A 2,500-nucleotide genomic window follows, 5' to 3' on the forward strand; every position below is an offset into this window, starting at 1 on the left:
CGAAATCGGCAAAGTCGGCAGAATCGGCAGCGGGTGCTGGCGATGAGTCTGGACGATTTATAGTCCAGGGCTTGATGGAAAAGACTGTTGGTCCAGACAATGGGGCAGTGGCAGCGCGGATTTGTGCAGCTGCAGGTTCGTCGGGGAAAATCGGCAGCGCAGATTTTTCGACGAACAGGGGCTGGGCGCTGGACTGGCCGGGCCAGGCAGGAAAATTCGTCAGGGGGCCACGCTGACGAAAACAGGGGCTGCGGAGTGGAAAATCGGCAGCGCAGATTTTTCGACGAACAGGGGCTGGACCGGCCGGGCCAGGCAGGAAAATTCGTCAGGGGGGCACGCTGACGAAAAGAGGGGCTGCCGCGTGGAAAATCGGCAGCGCAGATTTTTCGACGAACATTCGTCAGGGGGGCACGCTGACGAAAAGAGGGGCTGCCGCGTGGAAAATCGGCAGCGCAGATTTTTCGACGAACATTCGTCAGGGGGGCACGCTGAGGAAAACAGGGGCTGCCGCGTGGAAAATCGGCAGCGCAGATTTTTCGACGAACATTCGTCAGGGGGGCACGCTGAGGAAAACAGGGGCTGCCGCGTGGAAAATCGGCAGCGCAGATTTTTCGACGAACAGGGGCTGGATGCTGGACCGGCCGGGCCAGGCAGGAAAATTCGTCAGGGGGGCACGCTGAGGAAAACAGGGGCTGCCGCGTGGAAAATCGGCAGCGCAGATTTTTCGACGAACAGGGGCTGGATGCTGGACCGGCCGGGCCAGGCAGGAAAATTCGTCAGGGGGGCACGCTGACGAAAAGAGGGGCTGCCGCGTGGAAAATCGGCAGCGCAGATTTTTCGACGAACAGGGGCTGGACTGGCCGGGCCAGGCAGGAAAATTCGTCAGGGGGGCACGCTGACGAAAAGAGGGGCTGCCGCGTGGAAAATCGGCAGCGCAGATTTTTCGACGAACAGGGGCTGGACGCTGGACTGGGCCAGGCAGGAAAATTCGTCAGGGGGGCACGCTGACGAAAACAGGGGCTGCCGCGTGGAATGGCAGCCTACACGCAGATGCGAATTCGGCAGCGCACGATGGCTTGAGCAGGTCATGGGTTCGACTTGGCGCGATCTGAAACCTGGACGAGGGACTGTCGACGCTGGACGAGCCAGCGCGGTGGCCTGTCGTGCCCCGTTCAGGGGGGGCCTGCCGCGGAGACAGCCCTCGCGGGCTCGACAGCGCAGGCCAGCGTCCCCGACGTCGCTGGCCGCGGCAGGCGAGCTGCCGGGGTTCCCGCATTCCTACAAGAAAACGTCGTGCTTTCCACATGAAACCAATCCAGTAAAATCAGCCATATTTTTATGAGGCTGCCCACTGAATTTGGGGTCATTCCGGGCCGGTTCCTAATTTTGCGGATTTACTCGATTTCTAATGGTAGGAAAATTAAAACAAATACTTCCCGACCTCGAAAAATTCTGGGAAAATTAATGAAGGTGGATTGGATTTTTGCCAACCTCTGTGCAAAATTTCAGCTCAAAATACCAAGAAATGAATTTTTTAGAGGGGGGGTGACAGCTGGGACCTAGTAGTGTCTCCCCCTGCCAGAGCTGCAATGACACTTATTGCTCTTTAGGGAGCCACCAGGCCGGCGCCCCTCAAAGACCACACGCGCGCGCGCGCCCGCCCGCGCTGGGCGCTGGGGCGCTGGGGCCTGAGGGCCTGGGGCCCTTGGGGGCCCTTGGGCGCTTGGGCGCGCGCGCGCGGCCCCCGCAGCCATGCCGCGCTGCGCGACGCGCGGACAGCCCCTGCTGGCTTGCTCTCTCGCCCGCGGGGGGGCTGCCTTCGGGCCCTGGCCCCCCGCGTTCTGGCCTGCCCCCTGCGTGGGAGAGGCTAGGCGCTGCAGGGGCCAGCCCGACGTCGCTGGCCGCGGCAGGCGACAGCCCGACATCGCTGGCCGCGGCAGGGGCCAGCCCGACGTCGCTGGCCGCGGCAGGCGGACAGCCCCTGCTGGCTTGCTCTCTCGCCCGCGGGGGGGCTGCCTTCGGGCCCTGGCCCCCCGCGTTCTGGCCTGCCCCCCGCGTGGGAGAGGCTAGGCGCTGCAGGGGCCAGCCCGACGTCGCTGGCCGCGGCAGGCGACAGCCCCTGCTGGCTTGCTCTCTCGCCCGCGGGGGGGCTGCCTTCGGGCCCTGGCCCCCCGCGTTCTGGCCTGCCCCCCGCGTGGGAGAGGCTAGGCGCTGCAGGGGCCAGCCCGACGTCGCTGGCCGCGGCAGGCGAGCCGCCGGGGTTCCCGCATTCCTACAACAAAACGTCGTGCTTTCCACATGAAATCAATCCAGTAAAATCAGCCATATTTTTATGAGGCTGCCCACTGAATTTGGGGTCATTCCGAGCCGGTTCCTATTTTTTCCGATTTCCTCGATTTTTAATGGTAGGAAAATAAAAAAAATACTTCCCGACCTCGAAAAATTCTGGAAAAATTAATAAAGTTGGATTGGATTTTTGCCAACCTCTGTGCAAAATTTC

Source organism: Populus nigra, chromosome 2 (genome assembly GCF_951802175.1).
Source record: "Populus nigra chromosome 2, ddPopNigr1.1, whole genome shotgun sequence".
Taxonomy (NCBI): domain Eukaryota; kingdom Viridiplantae; phylum Streptophyta; class Magnoliopsida; order Malpighiales; family Salicaceae; genus Populus; species Populus nigra.